This window comes from Echeneis naucrates, chromosome 12, assembly GCF_900963305.1.
Source record: "Echeneis naucrates chromosome 12, fEcheNa1.1, whole genome shotgun sequence".
Lineage (NCBI taxonomy): Eukaryota > Metazoa > Chordata > Actinopteri > Carangiformes > Echeneidae > Echeneis > Echeneis naucrates.
Window position 1 is genome coordinate 7,320,489 of NC_042522.1, and position 19,707 is coordinate 7,340,195.

Genomic DNA, 19,707 nt, shown 5'->3' on the forward strand with positions numbered 1-19,707 from the left:
CACTGGTATGAGTGTATCGTACTGGTATTTCCATTTAAATGTGTGTGAGTCTGTGTGTGTCTGTCTTTGGTATAATTCATGACCCTCTACTATGGCATAAATCCATTGACTGGTAGCTCAAAAAGACAGAAATGTAGGGGAAAAAGTCCATATGGAACTTATCATAAGCAGCCATATTTCTCTGTTACTAGAAGCAATTTGTTTTAATTGCCTACTTAGAAGTAATATGGCCTCAAACTAGCTTTTTTTTCATAGAAACCTAAATGAAATATGAGAATGCCTATTAACTGCCGTGATTATGTTATAATAATCAGAAAATTGAGTCGTCAAGACTGGAAAGCCTCCTTAAGATGGTAGTTACACAGCATATGCTGTGTGCATGTGTCAGTGGGTGCAGGCGTTTGAGGTGGTCTTACTATATCTGTGGGGTCCAAAGCCTGCTTTGCTAACAGTCCTGTGACGACCAAAAACCCAGATCCTGCAGGTTTTAACGGCTGTTTGAGGGCTGAGATTTGGTTTTAGCTTAAGGTGTTCTTTAAACTCAGGGAAAGGGGCAAAACAGATGGACAACTATCATGATGAAATCTTACTTTTGAATATTTCTGAAAAGAAAAAAGAAAAAAAAAAAAAAAAATCAAACAAACAAACCAGAATATGAATATATGAATATAATATAATAAGGATGTGTGTCTGTGTGTGTGTTTGCTTTGGGTGGAAGGTTGCAAGTAGTGTTTTTTGTGGATGGCAAACTAGCTCTCTAGTTTTGTGCAATAGTTAGCTGTTTGCACAAAAACCTATGGCATAAATTGAAAACGAATGTATTCAAAATTAAATACACTCCACGAACGCCGTAATAACAACCATTATCCTCCTTGGTAGAGCCTTTCTACACAGCTGTCGGTGTTCATGGTGTGGCTCCCACAATATTTTGGAAAGATTCCTCTGAGATGGTTCATGTTGACATGATTACATAATTTCTGCAGTTTTGTCAGATCCACATTCATGTTGCCAATCCCCTGTTCTACTACTTCTCAGAGGCGTTTAAGTGGATTCAGATCAGGAGACTGGGGAGACCATTGAACTACAGTTAGCTTGTTCTCACGTTCCAGTTTGATGTGACTCTTGCTTTGTGAAACAGCAGATTGTCATTATAGGAGCAGCCAATAGACAATGGTAAAGTGTGACCTCAAAGCAATGCACGGGGTCAGAGACAATAGTCTTAACACAATCTTGGTGTGCCGCAACCAGCAGAGTCCCGCTTCAGATTTCAATTCTAACTGTTCTCAATAAAAATTCAAAGTCTGTTGCGTGTGAGGAGCCCCAGGAGACAGTTTCATAAAAACTCAGATCGGCCTCTCTGACACCAACAATCACGCCACATTCATTCGATGTGAATATTAACTTAAGCTCCTGACTTGTATCTCTATGACTTTACACATTGCCCTGCAACGTGTCAGAAAACATACAAGAAGACTGTGTTGGAACAGAAGGGTGTGTAGCTGCGATTACTGATACTTTCATACAAACCTGGGCATAGCTGTGCTTCCTAGCATCTCTGCCATAATCATAGTGAAGTATATCCTCTGAGGGATGATTCCTAAATAGTTCTGTGGCCTCTGCGTGCACCCCATCGTGACTGGCTGGAGGGGTCTTAATTAGTTTAAAATAATCCCAAATCCCCTCTCTGAGGTATTCTTAATACCAACATATTACGCACATTCTGCTGAGTCAGATTTACTGCGTGGCTTTCACTGATAAATGGCTGTGAGCAAAAATTATATGGGCGAAATTTAATTGACTAAGCACGATGTCCAAATCTTCAAACGATCACCACATCATTCCTCCACTGACAACAGCGACCCGAACTCCATCCCCGAACAGCCGCAAGCGTTTCAACATCCCCAGTCGCAACACGAGTAGTGGGGCCGCAGTGGCTCAGCGGGGTGGAACTCGGCTTAGATTCACGTCCCAGCCCGTACAATGAAATGCAGAGTGTGGACCGGATAGAGAGGTGCCAGTCCACCTCCAGGGCACTGCCGGGGTGCCCTTGAGCAAGGCACTGTCCCACAGAAAAAAAAAAAAACGCTCCAGGTGCGCTGAGCAATGGCAGCGCCTTCACTCTGAAACCTCTTCTCGTGTTTACATGTTTGCATGTGTGTGTGTGTGTGGTTGTCTGCGGGCCGGTATATATAGACACATCTCAGAGTGTAAATGTAATTTCATTGTGCGTGCATTGACTTCAGTGTGTGTACAATGACAATAAAAGATTCTTCTTCTTCTTCTAAATTTGCTTCACTTTGAGAGAAACCAGTCTTAGATCAGCACTACTATTTTCAGGTAATTTGTGTAATGAGCAATGACATAAAGGACATAAAAAATAGAGGGAGAGAGAAAACATTAAATGTTAAGCACGTTCTGCTTTCAGTTGCTTGACATTGTGCAAAGTGCTGGTAATACACCCAAGGATCCTTCAATATCCCTCTGAGATACAGTACAGGATGGTGTGTTTACAATGTAATGTCTACACACATACACAGCAGAAAAACTCAGCTGAGGATGATTATGAATATTATTCGAATTATAAAGGAAAGGAAAACTTTTTTTTTTTTCCTGGTAATGATTCTCACTTTGTGCTCAAGGCTGCGCTTGACTTAGCTCCTCCAATCGTTTTTCATGTGCACAAGGCTTTTAGAAGGCTTTATGTTCCAAAGACTGGCATACGGGATTCTCGCAGGGGCTGTGACACTCCCATTAGGAATTGGAATCTCACAATGCAGCACACACATTAACTTAGAAAGACACACCAGCTTTGTAGCCCACTGCCTGCAGCAGCACATACAGATTGTGCTTACATTGTACCCTGAGATGTTGTGAAGCTCTGACTTAAAACTGTTCTTGTAGTGTGAACTTATAAACTGGATTTTGCGTCATGGCTTCTCAGAAGCCCAACTTATGGTGATTTAGTGGTCAAGGAAAAAGCTAAGAGCTGCTCTCATTTTAAATGCAAATGCCTGTGCTTTAAGCTTGCCCTTGGCTTCCCTAAATTAACATGGATTGGGATGGATTGTGGCACTGCGCATTGTTGCTCCACAGTAACGATGCAATATGTAAAGTTAGTTTTAAATGGAATTTCAAGGACACAATGGACCGTGCTCACATGTATTTGCATGTTTCTTGACTCCTGGCTATGCACCTAATCTCATTTAGCAAAAACAAGACCAGTATGGGAGCAAACTGTTTTTATCATTAAAAGAAACAGAACACACCTGCTGCACAATGTGCGTGTGTGCTTAGGAAGAATACATTATCAGTGGGTGTGTGAGAGGCAGGCATCAGTCATTGCCAATCAAATCAGCCCTTCCCTTTAAAAGCGGTGCACTCCCTGCCATGAGGCACTGACAGTTTTATTATATGGAATCCAGGCCACCCTCCACCAAGAGGAATACAAGAGGATGGAATGGACAACATGCTCTTGTCTTGGAGGTGATGGGTTGCAAACCACAAAAGTGTATCACCTTAAATGTGGATATATTGGACTTTAACACAATGTCTTTTTTTTTTTTTATGGATCAAAGGGAATCTGGTCACCATGTCATACAGAATTCAGATCCAGTCATCTGGAGCCAGTATAACTCAGTTCTCATATGCATTATTCATCTGCACAAACAAACTGAAGGATTACACCTTCCTGGGCTGACAAAAAGCTCCTCGTGTTCATGAAATCCTTTGAAATCACAAGGTGTGCCACATAAAGTGCATGTTTAAAGCAGAAAAAAGGCCGCTTTTCCCAGTTAATGAAACATTTTGGTGAATGTTGCTGATTGAGAGTGAAATGCAGTCACCACCTATTGGCAGCTGCAGTTTCCTTGTGGGGATGTTTTTAACCCAATTGAACAGGCAGGGTGCTGCCAAAAAGTATAATTTGGGCTAAGAAGACTTTCCCCTGGGATCAAATAAAAACAGATCAAGGGAAAGGAGGAACAACAGAGCCACTGCAGATGATTACTGAGTAATTGTTGTCTTTTGTGATGGAAAACTTTTAAAAGTAAATAAATGCCATCTATTCAGTTGGTAAACTCTTAAGTCTATATGATAATAATAGAATAATAGAAAACCACCTGCAGGGCTGGACGCTAATCACCAAACCACCCACTTTGCCCTCGACTCTCATGTGAATGTACACTGGGATGTAAAAACATAAAATCTATTGTAAACTTTGCTGAAATTTTATTTAAATAAGATTTGGCTTCAAAAAGGATTTTGCTAAAAGCAATAAAAAAAAACTTGCATTTCTACTTTCCAAGTATCCAACATTTTTGTTCTTTCCGTTAGACTTTCTAGTGCTTGGGCCTCCTTGTGAAAATGAAAATACAAGGCAGGCAGTATATTGCAGTTGGATCTGACAAAAGCAGACAGACATGACTCTTACTGGTGTTTCAGAAGTGAATGGAGTATGGATGGAGATTGTCTGCTAAAGATTTAAACGATAAAGCAAGAGGGAAGAACAATTTTCCTACCCACTCTTAGAGCAAATTGCCCTCTCTGTTACGGTCTTTCTATGGTAATGGTTCAATTGCTTTCTTTCTATTTTGATCGACAATGCTATATTTGAGAACCAGAGCAATCTGCTGCCTCCTTGAGGGGGAAGTGTCTAAACTTTGAAAGCGCTCTTGTAAAACCGTTACATTAAAGTTATTTTTGGCACTTAGCTCAACGTGCACGTCTGTAGTAGCCAGGAGAGCTCTTGGGATCAATTATGAGTAAAAGTATTGTCAAAGACAATATGGAATATGAAAATATGCAATTTCAAACTCTGAAGCAGTGACAGCAATATTGTCATCAAATAAAAGCGACATTCTATTATTGTAACTCTGTCACAGCTATAAATGCCTCAAAGAAAATGCCTCACCCACCCCACATTTCAACATTAAAAATCATTTATTGAACAATTCTGTACTCCTAAAAAAACTGCATTTAATTTTTAGATATGTTATGGATTATTATGCTGCTACATTTGATTAAAAGGTAACGAAATGAGACCAGCAACTATTAGCAGAATAAAACAACAGCTTTGGCTTCACATGTGTGGTGCGACAACCGATAGGACAGGAAGCAGTTTAAGAATGTGAAATGTGTACAATGTGTGCGGAGAACGAAAGTGGACTCTGCTTGTTCTAACTACCTCAGCAAAGAAGGGCATTTCAGACGATGATGGTTTGTGTGTGGTTGCTTGCATGAACGGTGGCAAATTGAGCTGTCGAATATTTCCCTGACTGAAAATGACACATATTGAGAGGTTCTATTGATCAACAGGAACCTGAAAACCGAGAGAGAGAAGATACATTCAGGGACTGAGGCAGAGGTACAGTGCTAATACCAAAAAAAAAAACTGTTTCTGTTTTATGTGTATTCATATATATGCGAATATGCAAACATGCCCTCCAGCTCTGGCTGATTCTGTCTTTAAATAAGAATCAAATTAGAGGCATAATTCTGGAGCTGGGTCTGAAACAGTACAGCTCCTTTTACTCCTATTAACTTCTCTCATGGATGATTAAACTGATCACATCCGTGTGTTGTTGTGATGGCTTACTTTTACCATGGCAAATAACTATGCAACAAAAGTCACTTCACCAAACACATACTCTGTATCTGTGGTGTTTCGGAAACATTCAGTTGACAGCGGGGACATGAGAGGAAAGCAAGTTCTGCATTCTTCCCTTCTGTTGAGTTACATATTTTGTCCTTACCACCATGTTTCATATTGTAAATGATGAAGTATCTGTTGTGTGTTTTGTAATTGCATTCACGTAGAAAAACTCAATCTAACAAAATCAGTGCTACCTAACTGAAAGCTGCCATATACTTTATTACATCTGCAATTTTTGTGGGCTGACAAACAAAAAAAGCTATTATAAGTTTGTCACATTTCCATTTGGTTAGCAGCCTTTTTGAGTTTAGATGAAACTCTATGTTCTCTTACATGTTCTTTGCCAATAACGTTGTAATTACGGTAGTGATGAAGCTTTAAATGGACCCCTCTGATGACCCCTCTGTAGATGAGAGCTGAGATCTCATCAATTAATGTTTTGGAAAATGAATACATCAATGGTTTGCCATCACAGACACATGGAATAAGTGGCGAGGGGGAATTGGTAGTGAAAAGCAAAAGTGGATGTTTTTTTTGTTTTTTTTCTTTATAATCAGTATGGGCAACATTGACTGTGTGGGCTGTGTGAGAACGACACAATGAGAGAGAAACTGAGGCTGAAAGGGATACAAAGAAACCAAAAGGTAGAAACACAGAAAACTTTGAGAGAAATAGAAAGATGTGGGCTGAGCAGCGTAAGAGGGGAGACAGGCAGCGACCGAGGAGAGAAATGGCTTGAGATTTGAGGGGAGTCAGGCCACCAGATGGTCTAATGACCACAGGAAATATTACAGCTGGCAACTGCACACCAACATTAATGACACTCGTCATTTAAGAGCCAGAGAAGAGCCACTGCGTGCGTGCTTGCCTGTTGTCCTGAGGGTTTTATGCGTATGTGTGGTACATTGAACTGTACTCACAAGGTCAAGTAGTCCTCTGAGTTACTGTTTCCAAAAAATTAATGATCAGCTTGATTCATTCAAACAATTTTGGTGGAGAGGTGCGAGAATAATGTAGGGGGTCACTGCAACATTTGCAAAATAAGATCTAGTATAAACAGTAATCTCAATACATGTGGTCATCTGCATGTATTTTTCAAGTTCAATTTGAATTCTTCCTACATCGCTGAGCAGTCAGTGCAAGAGAGGAGGCAACTGCCGTAGCCGAATTCATCAGATTTAACACCAGCGGGTCCTCAAGTAACCAACCATGATGGCATTAGCATTAGCAACAACTTTATTATTAGCCTGCTAGCTCATAAAGATTTTTCGGCTTATCTATAGAACTTTCAACTGAATGGAAAGGTGTTGCTACAAATTCAATGGGAAGGGAGGATATATGGCACAATGGAGAGAAAAAAAAAAGAAGCTATTAGCTTCAAATGACATATTCAGGCTGAATACGAAACAAACTTCAGAGGCAGAGCAATCAGGAATTTGGGAAGAGTTCCACAACGAAGCACAGATTCATACACTATTAGTTCCAGCTAGCTTTAATATAGTGCTCCTGCATGAATACAGTTGCGCTCATGCAGGATGTGAGCCACGGCAAAAAAGGAAGTAATCCGCTGAAAAACCCGATAAGCAACACATAAAATAAAGTATACAAACTGGGCTCTTTTCGTCACTTGCAGGCTCATGATATATCACCACAATGTAACAAATGTATCCGCAACAGTTCACCTACATACGATCCAAACCAGAAGATCACATTCAGTGATTATATCAGAATCACATAGGGAGCCAACATATTATTCTTTGTTAGATGGTGATAGCTGAATCCAAAACGTGATTTTCCGGACACCATGTTTAACAGATGTTAGCGGTACCTCCTGCCGTTTAAAATAGAAATGTAAGAAGAGATGATTATAAAACTACATTTTCTCTGCTGCCCTTTCTTCCCATCTTCCTCTGCCTTGTGCTTCTCTGATGATGTTGTTCCTGAACAATATAAACAATAGATGAACGAGGTTTCTGCACTGTATGCTGTGCGTTGCTGTTCTTTATCCTCTCCCCTGTCTGACTTCCCCTTGCTTCTGTCTTTCCCTCCCTCCTTCATAGCCTCCTGTCTGTCTTATCGCCCTCTCATGGGTCTATATGAAATATTCTGACCAGGCTCCTACAGAGAACACATAATTAGAAAGCACTGAACCATGACTCCAACACGGGGTTTTTCCTCCTATCTGTTTAGGGAAGGTGATGTTGAAGAGGAGGTGGTGGGGGAGCTGTAAAACATCTTCATGGTCAGAACACTACGCTGGCCCCCGGAATGGTGGTGTCCTACAATGCATTTAGATAGATAAGAGGAGCGAGTGGATAAGGAAGAAATAGATAAATGGATTGATTGATAGGGGAGTAGGGAGTGGGGGAAGACGGGAGGCGTCGACATTGAGATGGAGAGAGAGTTATGGCTCATCTCCATTAGCTCTACTTTCCACAGCGCAGGGCAAATGCTGGCGGGGTTCATCGCTTGGTTTTCATCTTCATTAATTAGACAGTTTCACCAAACCAGACTCGGATTTTAACGTAACAGGACTAGAGAGAATATAGCTCAAAAAAAAACAAAAAAACACAGCTATTAAAAGGTGAAAGTTACATCGCTAACATGGAGCCAGCTGTAGGAATACCTTGATTGCATTGAATTGGAATTTGCTAACTTCATCCACTGTTGGACCTGTACAGTACAGCTGTGATACGATGCCACAGCGTTGGCCGCACAGACTTTGCAGTGGAGTCCACTGTGTCATTTTTACCTTCTGCTCCGTCCTTTGCTGTTGTTTGTGATGTCACAGTTTAATTCTCCACTGTTAGTGTGTGTGCTCCTGCAGTATGTGGCCATGATGTGACTTTTACCTGACTTTGTCCCTGTGTGGCTTTATTAGGTTGTCATGGTGTGACCAGCTAGTTATGGTGTGTGCTGACGGCTTATTAGGCGTATTAGAAAAGGACAGAGGGGCCTTTGGGACAGTTTTCATCACTGCATGTCCTTGGAACATTCAGAGCTTAACAAGTTGTCCCTCATGATGCTGCACACACACACACATACCCGTGAGAACATATACAGTTATATTTTCACACACACGCAATGCGACGTACTCACGTGCACATGCACCCTATCTTTTATTAGTCCTCCCTTTCGGCTATAGCAGGAAATGAATGTCCAGCAGCTCGGGCTGTTAATTAACATTTATGGCTGGAGATGACGGACTGGCTCTCATAGCGTTCATGTCAAAGCAACCGGGTTATAAAAATCCAATCCTTGTCCCTGGCTCTCAGCCAGAGTAATGATGGTGTGTGATGATGCTGATTTGTTTCATAATGTGAATCTAAATGGCACCGATCCCCTTCGGGTATTTGTTATATATTTTGGGTATTTATTTGGCATTTTCAGAGGTGTGTGTCAGGGTGAGGTTTGTAAAGCAACGTGAATGGTTTGTGGAGATATCTCATATGGTAACAGCTTATGGGATTCATTTGGGTCTAGTTGTGTGTTCAGCTGATTCCTGTGTGTATGCATGTCAAGATTCACAGCCTGCACAATAATTTACAATGCAGGGGGGAAAAAAATCCTCTAAAGCCATTTACATTTACTCTATTACTTAAGCAAGACTAAATACATAATCTTGCAATAGTTACATAAAAAAACAAAACTACTGAATGGCCAGCATTGTGCCGACAGTGAGAGGAACTGTATGAGTTAGATTAATTTGGTTTGCAGTAGTTTTGGGAGAGGTACCTGTCTGGTAATTCTAAACATACACTGTACCTTCTCTGTTAATATAACGTGGTATAATGTGTTGACTTTGTTATGAAACACCTCAATTCTGCCACCAGCTGTAATTCTCTCATAATGCTCTTTCCCTTATTCTCTTTTATGGTTTTCGATCATTCAATCATCACTTCCGCAGTCCGTTTCATCTGAAAATGGTCAGAGTATACACTATGCTACACCCCGCGATCCAGCCTGCGTGCCTGAGACATCGATTGTTAGCAAAACCATAGAGAAAGACAGTGTGTGACTAATAATGTCTAAACCCTGGACCGAGTCATCGGTGTTTGGCATCACGTCATCTCAGACAGATCCAAACAGACCCACAGACAGATGTGTATAATGCAATAACACATATTCGCACAACAGGACATGCACACATACAGTGGCATGATATCCTGCCTGGAGGATGCGGACATTAAATCAGAAACCATTTCCAAAAATAAATCTGCTTAGCAGTCCACTTGTTCCTCTACTTTTCAAAACAATCACTGTTTTTTTTTTATACATGTGAATTTCCCTCATGTACGGCCATCCCTTCAACTGTCACAGAACCCAAGGCAAACATGGAGAAATGTCCAATTCCCGGATCCTAACTGTTTTATTTCCATTTTCCTCCTGCACCTCTGCACAAAGTTCAACGTGCCCATGTGCAGTGTACACGTCTGCACAAAACAACGCACAAGCCAGGTGCACGCAGACAACCATCTGTGTCAAATCCAATCACATCCCCAAACACCAGTTTGCAAATCCTCCCAACAGTGGTTTTTTTTTTTTTTTTTTTTTGCCCATGTCTGCTTTTCGCCAGCCAAAGAAAACTGTGTGTGCGGGCAGCATTTGAGTTCATATGTCAGCTTGTGAACATGCATGTGTGTTCGCGGTCTGACGGCCACAGATAAGGTGGCAGTTATCTTATCGTTCTGAGCCAACCTACCCTAAACCCTCACAAACCTCAGGTGTCACAGCGTGCTGGCTTTCCCCTCAAGCATCCCCTCATTTTCATGTCAATTTCACACCATTTTGCTCTCTCAATCCTCCTCACCTCAGTCTCTATCCCTCACTTCGCTCCCTCCTTCTTTTTGATAGTTAAGCCCATTTTTGCAGTTTACCTTCTTTGTTCTCCCTTCATCTCCATTCCTCCCTTCAGCCCTTTTGATCTTTCTTGGTATGTATCCACTTTGCTTGCCGATCAATCTCTCCCATCTCTGGCCAAGTTTGACAGTGTGTGCCATACCGCTTAGTCCCACTTGGCCTTTTCTTTCCTTTCAATCATTCGCTTTCCCTTTTCTTGCTCTTTCCAATTTTGTTCCCTGTTTTCTCCTTATCACTGACTCCCCTCTCATTCGTACATAGTCCAGAGAAGGCGACAGTTCACTTGGACATTTGGCACAGCAGCTCACCAACCCTACCTACCTTCGTTCCTCTTTCTGATCCTTTCACAGCACTCATTTTTTCAGCTATTTATTCACATCACAACAGAAATGACAGTATTTTTTTTTATCAACCTGTCAGTCAAATTTCCTTCCTATCTTTTTTTCTAACTGCCTCTTCTCTGTCTCTATATTTCTTATTTCTCCTCTCTTTCCTCTGGATTCTGTCACTCTTCGGTCACTCTCAGCCTGTGAAGCCGAACTGTAGGCACCGTGTGCACCGTATTCAATTACACTGGGGTGACCATTTTACATGTCCCAGCTGCTAACCTTTATGAACAAGTTCTTCAACCACAAATTTCAGGCCTAAGTCAATACTTTAACCTTGGAAGGACAAATGCAGAGTAGGAAGGACCTGGGTGCTTGGGCGTCATCAAGTGCACCTTGCTATTTTGGTTGATGGATGCAGCAGAGCATAGTGCAAAAAGAGGTAGATAAAAGTGAATAGAAAGTGGAGGGTGTGCTGATTAATGACTACACTCTCAGCTTGTTGCATTGCAGGTGTCATACCTCTCAAATATCCATGCCAGTCACAGTGACGCATGACGACAGGGGCTCAACAAACAAACTCTCAGCTTCTTCGAGGATGACAAAATGTTAATATGAAGCATCACAAATCTGCAGCTAAAAGTGGATCCTGTGGGGGGGTTAAGGTAATTCATACAATCAGACATGGGATTTATTCATTTTTCATCTTTCACAAACACAGTGGAATATGAAATTATAACAGGCCAGTCTGATGTGCAGAGGAATGTTTTTGTGTGTCATTGCTTTGTGGCAGCTTGTGGTTTAATCATTCTGACATGCTTCTGAGACACATATTGCAAAATCCAAGACACATTTTCCACCAAAATACCAACATCTTGCTCTGCCGTGCCTTGTTTGTTACCGAAATACCACTTTGACAGGGCAGACTGAACTTCAAGGTCAAGAAAAGACAAAACAGCCAGAGTGCTGCTTATTCTAATGTGGCATAGTAAGATTTTAATGATGCATAGTGGCATTTGTTTCACATCTGGAGGTTTTTTTTTTTTTTTTCTTTTTTTTTGTATTTGTTTTAGGTTTCTGGTTTTAAAAGTTAAAAACAAGGAGCAGTACCTGGGAGCATTTAAGGCATTGGTGAATGTCCTCAGTCCACATGGGGAAAGTGTCATTTGTTGACTGTTTTTCTTGTTTTTATTCTTGTGAATTCCCAGAATACATATCATAATCATTTTAACTCCTCTCGTCAGTCCTTCCCATCAACTTTCATTTCAAACTGAGCAATCTCCGCCAGATAGCCAGTCCACCACTTTTCTCCATCTCCCACACTAAAAACAGATCATTCAGCTTTTTCAGTCCACCTCGTACGCCTCCCGTCATCCTCTGTCTTCATATCCCATCAAGTATGACCCAACTTTGTCAAACTGTCAGCTGCCCTCCCTCTTCCATTTATTAAATAAAGGCTTTCAATTCATTTTTGCTTTATGACTCTTCTCTTTTTCCTTGAACACCTGCAATACTGTCTCAAGGCAAGTCACAGTTGTTATCAGGCCGCCAGAGGAGAAAACACTTTTCCTCCATCTCCCCCAATTTTCCCTTCTCCTCCCTTTAATTCCATCTTTTCTTGATTGGTCCGCCATCTTTCGCTTCTTTACATCTCATGGTCCGGAGATGGACACAATGATGAGAAGAGTAAGAATCTCCTGAAAATTCAGCTGAACTTTCATTCGTATCTCCTTTTACTTGTGACTAGCACAAAGTACTATTTTCTCTCTCTTTTTCTCTGACATTTGTCCCCCTCATCACGTTTTAGATTTTTTTTTTTTTTTTTAACACTAACCAAGTTTTCCACACACTGAAATAGCTTTTGAACTTAGACAATTATCACAAAAGAATAGTTTGGGCTTTTGTCTCTTTTGTTTTGTTCCACTTTGTTTTGTACTAAACCTTCTGTATTTGATAAGCAATTTTAACAAGGCCAAATATAATTGGAATGCACATAATGAAGAAATTAGTATTAATAATACACCTTGATTCAGCACCTTTCCTGTCTCATGATTCTGTGCTGCCTGTTGGCTGTTACGTGTTGCCTACCCCTGTGCACAAAGGATCTCTCCAGGGTGATATTGCTTTGTTCCCTAGACACAATTATCTTGCTGGTGGAGGAAGCTTGGATGATTCCCTTGAACTGACAGGAAACATACCACCATGTATGTTCCCATCCCTTCTCTGTCTCTCTCTAGCTGCTCAGCTCACAGGATATGTACCTACTGATCCGTTCCTGAGAGGAGCTGCAATATGTATCTGAATAATGTCTCAAACTTGCTGCAGAGCTTTCACAGAAATGATAAGTCACAGTGTAATTTGCTTGTGTACTTGAGAAAACCAACAGGTCAGCAGCAACTGGATACAGTTTTTTTTATGAAGGTGAAACTCATGTATCGCAATACTGACTTTTGTCAGTATTGCGATACATGAGTATCATTCATGTTTACCACTATTGTTAACCAACAAAACCAGCAGAGTCAGTGTTGACTCAGTGCAAATATGTATACTTTGGAAATAAAAAAACAAAAAAAACAAAACAAACCAAAACATTAATTTGGCTAAGTTGTGTGAGTTCCATTACAGACTGTGGAGGAGTTTGCCTTTTTTCCTTTTTTTTTTTTTTTTTTTTTTTTTCAGCTGCCTGCCAGCAGGTGTGGTTGTTTTTCCTAGCTTGGAGGTCTCCCTCCAAAGATCCATTATGATTTTACGCCATGAGAGGTCCCAGTATGATCATCATTGTGCATGTACAAACAAAGACAAGAAAAATGCTTTCCTCTCTGCTAAACAAGCTCCAGCTTTTATCAACAGGACAAAGTAACGCTCAAGACAATGACAAAAAAACAGAAGCTCCTACTTTAGTAAGTTTCCACAGTCAATGAACTGCTGCCTTAAAAGGGCAATAAACAACAAACGCAAGCAGGCAATATCAGATCGTGTAAGGGATAGAACGTACTAAGATTGGATATATACCTCAGATTCAGCCTTGTTCGACATTATGACGAAATTCATCTCGGCAAGCACCACTGGCTACAGGGTAAAATTCCTTGAATATGCTCCAATAACAAGCAATGACAGATTTAGCTTCCTGATTCTACTACTGCTCTGACACTAAATGAACTCTTCATTAAATGAAGTCTAGTGAGTGTTGTAGGGATCTTTGCTTTCATTTTACTGTAAACACTTTATTCACATGATCTATGAAGTCCTGTTGGGATGCGACCATCTGTGGCTGGCAGCCACCAGGGTAATCTTAAATCACAAACAAGACGATGCTTTGCTTTATTTTAACACTGACATGAAGAGTTGACCTCATCCTGTAATTATTTTCTAAATTTGCCTTGTTGCGTGAATTAAATACAGTTTAAATTCATGAGTAAATTGTTTTAATGTCACTCGATTGTGGAAAAAAAGTGCCTTTTGGGAAATATAAATAAATTATGAGTTGACGCCTGTAGGCTTCTTTTCTGTTCTGGTGTGAAATTGAAGGCTGTTCTCATAACACCATTGCCCTCTAAGAAGTCGAAACATGGCACCTTTCCAAAACAGAACTGTCTATTCTTGTTCTGTCACAAAGCTCACTATCTCGGGTGTCTATTTTTGCCACAAGAAGTGGCTATTTATCTAAGCTGTATGTGGCAAGGTGCCACATACAGCTTTCTTTTTTTTTTTTTTTTTTTTTTAAATCATGCATTTATGATTGTTTAAGTTTGTGTATGCGTAATTAAATTAAGCGCAGTCTGTAGCTTATGTGAGACTGACAGGAGGGTCATACTGGGTAGGCTCTGCAAAGCCCTAATAGGTCTGTGTGATATAAACAATACTACATAGTACAAAAAGAACAGGATGACGTTAGCATTAGCTGTAGATGGTCTTTTTCGGCTAACATATTACTTTGTTGTGAGTTATGCATTGTAGCTTACAATAGATAATTGAGTCGTTGTTGTGTAATGAAATGCTACTCAAATCCAGGGGGCCATTCATGTGGTTTCCTGACTTGGCCACTAGAAAAGGTGCTAGTTTATTTTCATCATATTCCCATTCATAAATGAAATTATGACAGAGTGTATGAATATTCTGGTCCTACACGTTCTGTAATAAAATCAAACTGACTCTAATGATCTAAAAACAGAAATCTGTTGAGATGGAGGGCCCTGGCCCAATATGTGTTCTTTTAGGGTTCCTTAATGTGAAAACCAGTGAGTGTAAAGTGACATGTTAATATGTACTTCTCTGATTACTGTGTATATAGTTAACAAACGCCAAATGACTTTTTGGTTACAACAACTCAGGCTTTAAGAAAAATGCAATTAGGCTGTCACTGCTTTGCTGCTCTATAGAGAGAACACTTTTTTTCTTTTTTGTTTTATTTTTTTTTTCCTAAATTGTATTATTTCTGCTTATCTCTTGGAGTAAGTAGTACACCAACTGCCAGGGGAAGATCTCCACAGTTATGAAGATGTAATAGATTTTTACCTGAAATGTCTTTCTCTCTGTCTGCTTGTTCCCATTCAACGACTTAATTAAAACCAAGCCGGTCGCTGCACAGGCTTCACTATTGTAAGCAGAAAAACCTCCAAATTGAATACAAACTGTGCGTAAGCATGTACGAAAAAATAAACATATATTCACTTCCTGGTGCATTTTATAAGTACTGTTTCACACTGTATATTAGCTGAGGATGTAGGCATAAAAACAGATATACACACATATAATCTAATCAAACACCTTTTCTTTTGTCCTCTGTTTGTCTTTTCTCTGCCTACATCGCTCAACCTCTGTTCTTACTACATTACAGTATGACAAAGAGACCCCCACCCATCATATTAGAAAAGGCGGAGAGGACGGGATCCAAGATAAAGCATCTGCTGCAGTGATGTCAGATGACAGTTATGAAGCAGATTATGAGGCTTATAGTCTGAACTCTCAGCCTCCAGTTTGCACTCTGACATCTTAACTCTGCGATCCCAGTGTTTTATTTTCTTTTTTCTCAATTTTTCCCACCATTTCTTATTCTGTTGCCACTTTTACTCTCATCGCTCAGCCCACAAAAAAAAGAAATGAGAAAAAAAAAAAAAGATAAATCCCAAGATCATAGGGTTTGTATTTACTTTTAACTTCTGTTTTTGAGTTTCTGATTGGTTGTGAACTCCTGGCTCATGCTTGGTTTCTTAAGCTGCCAACTGAAGGTTTTGCTCCTTTAATTTTTCATAACTGCTGACACTTTAACTTGATTTGCCTGATTCCCATCTCACCTTTTACTTCTCCCTCTCTACCCTTTGTTTTCTTTGTTCTCCGTTAGATGTTGGAATCATTACCGCACTCCCTAACAGTCTCCATTATTTTATTAAAGACAGAAATCAGACATTGAAACAGCAGTTAAGAAAAATATAATATTTATTGACAGACCTTTCATCAGCTATCATACTGTGATGCATGTATTTGTTTCAGTTTCCTGGACTGTTTCTTAGTCACTTGGGCATTGTAAATGTACTTGAAATGTGCCAAATAAATAAAAAAAATAAATTGGAAAGTCAACCAGCTTTTAGTTGGTTTACTATCCCACTGCCAGCCTGCCACTATGCAGTTAAATTCTGTGTCTGTCCGAGCTCTTTTAGCCTTCATCTTCTTAACCTGATCCCCTTGCTTGCTAATAATAGCCCTGGCTTTCACAGAACTAGCATGGAAACAGAGCAGAAGGGGAGAATTGGGAGACTTGGCTGGATTCACATTTGGTTTTGTGCAACGTCCAGTTCAGTGGCTGCCGTTTCTCCTTTTAGCCCATTGATTTATAGCAGCAACTCTTCTAAGGCCACCTTTTAATTCCCTGCTTTTATTTTTAGTTTCTATTAGTGCAACATGGTATTTTTTATATTTTGTGACCTGCTAAACATTTGCTGTCTTATTTTAAAACTAAAAGCTAAATATGTGAATGTCGCATCACACTGCCGGTATTTTTATGTCTTCTTCTGTGTAAATTCACAAAGATTTCTGATAACAGGCTTTAATCTGCACATGTGAAGTTTTGTCATCAAGCACAGGGTGATACGTAAAATGGAAATTTGAAGACATGCCACACAACATCATGTTGTAGGAAAGTGAAGAATACAATTTGACATTCCTCAAAGCTCATTGGTGAAGAAGTGAGAGGCAAACAGAAACAGCCAAACGAATGAATGCAATCCCAGCTTTTGGCTGGTGGCTATTGTAAATTCCCTCTCTTTTTTTCCTGTAATCCTTTATCCCTACAACAAACTCAGAATGCAGCACAGACATCTGTTTGTGAAGTGCATTATATGTGCTTGGCCAGTAGAAATGGCCAACTGCCACAGCTCTGTCATGTACTGAGCAAAGCCTGATAACAAAAATAGTCCAATACAGCAGTTAAAACAGGAAAAAAAACAAAACAAAACAAACTTTTGGTTTAGTTTATTATGGTGGACTACAAACTACAACACCAATTAAGATTTTTCCTTTACAATCTTAATGAAAGATCAGGAATAGCAATAGGATCATAGATAAACTTGCAAAACTTTTATTTTATACTTCTGATGTTTGGCTCATACAACACGTTTGTAATCCTGACTGCATATGTGCCCCTGACTCAGGATGACTTTAAGATTTTAGAAGTCTTTGCATTGCCCACTGAAGAGAAATATCTACTCCCGCTGGTGCCTGCTAGAGTGCTTTTATTGAATATTATTAAAAAGTAATGATACATATGGAGTTTGGATTTCTGTGGCTGCAGAATTAGGGTGATCTGCTGTTATGGGGGCGTTGAAAAGACACATGCTGAGTGCGTAATTTATCTCAGAGAGTCTTCTCTCACTATTCACTGTCACATCTCATCTATTTTAATCCCTCTCTGTGTAATACCTTCTGTATATTTAGCTTTTCCTCTTATTCCCCTTTGGTCTTTCTTCCTTTCTTTCTTGCATAATTGTGTCTTCACTCTCCACATAAATAAGTTTAGCCTGGGCAGCTAATACCATCAGGGTCCCTATCTGGAACTGCAGGACGGCCCGTGAGATTTATTTCTGCTGATTGGCCTGGTTTTGCTTTGGCCTTTTTTCTTTTTTTGTTTCCACGTTGTTGTTATTTGTGCGTTTTTAGTTGGTGTGAAATCCAGTTGTGTCATCTGGAGACGTCAAGAACTGCTGAGTTGGAAATGTACAGCTGGTGTCAAGGTCTGGAAGAAGGAGAAAAATATGGATGCGTGTTTGTGGAGTGACAGAGAGAAAGAGCGAGAGAGACTGGAGCAAAGAACAAAAAGAGGTGAAGAGAGGCAGATGGAGGGGGAACAAACATGAAGAGAGACAGCAATAGATCGAGAGAAAGTGTGTACTTGTCTAAAAGGTGATGTTTCACACGTTAGTGTTGCAGAAGAAAATCTCTGGGTCTCTCTCTCCGTCTCTCTGTGTTTCTGTGTTTCTGGAAAGAAATAAATTACCTCAGAAGCACTGATGGCTGCAGAGAAACTGGGACCTGCTGCCTTGATTTTACATGGAAATAGGAACGGAAGAGAAGTAAAATATCCCTACCTGTCATGCTGACGTGGTGGAGCACATGAGGGAACGTGATATTATTAAGTACAAGATGAATTATTTACTGAGCCGAGCAATGCATGAGGTAAATAAAAAAAATGACTTAGCTCTTATGATGTTTGCTTTTATTAAATTAAATGAACGTAACCTTTGACCAAAACGGGTTTAGGATAATTGATTCCGGTGATAACAGCAAGATTTACATGATGTTTTCTTCTGATCTATATAATGCAACAGCATTTTTACTCCCGCTCTCTCTCTCTGGCATTAATGCTCTTGCCTATAGCAATGCTGTAGGAATAAGTTGTCTGTTAGTGGACCGATGATCACCTTTAAGTAGTAGTTAAGTTTTCTCCCTGGCACTCAACCGTAGAGAATCAGCAAACTACTTAAATACATGGTGTATAAATGCATGCATTTAAATGGCTTGTATTTTAATTTTAAAAGAGAAAAATCGCACTGCAAGGCGCTGCTGGTGAATATCTCAGTTGGTCTGTGAAGTTGTATGCGTAACATATGACTAACCTCACTTTTGGATATGAACAGAGATATTTGTGTTGAGTTCTCTTTGACTGTCCACTGACTCACATCGGTTCAGCTGCTGCCTTACGGTGTGAGCATATTGAGCCACTGGGAAGTGAACCCCCTATAGGTTGAGATCACCTCATTGTAAGCTATTTTCAGATGATGTTCCACTAGTATTTAATTCCTTTTTTCATACAAAATTGGCCTAATTACACTTCACATTTCTTTTTTTTTTGTATTAAATGTGGCTCTTAGCTTTCAGAACTCAAAAGTCTAATTTCGAGGCTGAACCTATTTTATTCTATTAGGCCTGTATCCATTCTGTTCTATTTTCCACTCTTTCCCAGTTAATGGCTTTTTTTTTTCCATTCCCAGCTTTCATATTCAAAGCTAGACCACTTCATCAGAAGTGTGACGTGGCTGTGGTAACAGCCGTTATACAGCGCAGCAGATTTGGCTGATGTGCGTGGCACGTTAAGTTACCGTGAAGTGGAGCTAGTGTGGTTCTGGGTGTGTGTGTGTGTAGCAGACAGTGTGAGAAGCGTGTAATAGGCTCACCTGTCCCTGGCTGCAGACTGATGGGCAGGTGGAGAGAATGGAAACCAGATGGAAGGGGAGAGCTGTGGCGGAGGAGGGGGAGAAATGGATGCTGGGAGTAGATAAGACTGCAGTGAGCGCCCAGTGGCCGGGCTACATGTGCATTTAGATTGTTTGCATGACGCTTAAATGCTGCCTGATTAAATAAACACCACTCAAAGGTTGA

General features: G+C 40.2%; 1 protein-coding gene across 1 annotated transcript in view; it reads left to right on the forward strand.

Moving 5' to 3' along the window:
* The window catches only part of cntfr (ciliary neurotrophic factor receptor), a 211,322-nt gene that overhangs the window by 16,195 nt on the left and 175,420 nt on the right, over positions 1–19,707 (forward strand). The window lies entirely within an intron of this gene.